We start from the raw sequence: 729 nt of genomic DNA, 5'->3' as shown, positions 1-729 counted from the left end.
CTATTATCAGATCTGAAGAGTTGAACTGTGTTTTCATTGGCTGCTGTAAGGCATCAACTACAAGATGTTCCACCCTCTTTGCAATACGTCATCATGCAGCTGCTTCTATGTGTGAACCTTATGGAAAGTAAAAACAGGAGACATTTATTCTTTATATGTGTTTTGCTGAATTCCTTCATGTTTCTGAATGACATGCACATTATTCATTTTAAACATTTTGTTCTGTGTAATAGGACTGATAATGGCACAGGGTGAAGCACACCACACAGTGAGGCTGCAGCAGGAAGTGACACACCGGGATGACAGGTGGTGAAGAGCAGGCAGGGGGCAAACATCCAGTGATATGAGTGCACCCGGTCTGGTCTCAGAGTAACAGTTCAAAAGTTCAGAGTCATTTCAAAAATCGACATAAATTCAAATAATCAAGAGGCACGCTGCTCCCCAAGCTTTTATAGTCTCAGTCCTGGGTAGCATCCACTTGATACAAGAGCCGGACCGAGTCTGCTCTGATCAGGACCCAGCAGCTGGAACAGGGGGCCAAGGGTTAGGCACAAGAGTGTGTGTGTTTGTGTGTGTGTGTGTGTGTTCGTGTTTGTGTCTGTGTCTATGTGTGTGTAAAAACAATTAAAACAAGCAATGGCAGGCAAAAGCAAATTGTGACAGTAAAAGTCCTATAGGCAAAAACAACATTGCTATCTATCTGAAAAGTGTTGTGGAGCCACTCTAAAC

The sequence above is a fragment of the Seriola lalandi genome, unplaced genomic scaffold, assembly GCF_002814215.2.
Source record: "Seriola lalandi dorsalis isolate HSWRI2012SDOR001 ecotype SW California unplaced genomic scaffold, Sedor1 jcf7180002054672, whole genome shotgun sequence".
Lineage (NCBI taxonomy): Eukaryota > Metazoa > Chordata > Actinopteri > Carangiformes > Carangidae > Seriola > Seriola lalandi.
Note: the sequence above shows the minus strand (reverse complement) of the source record.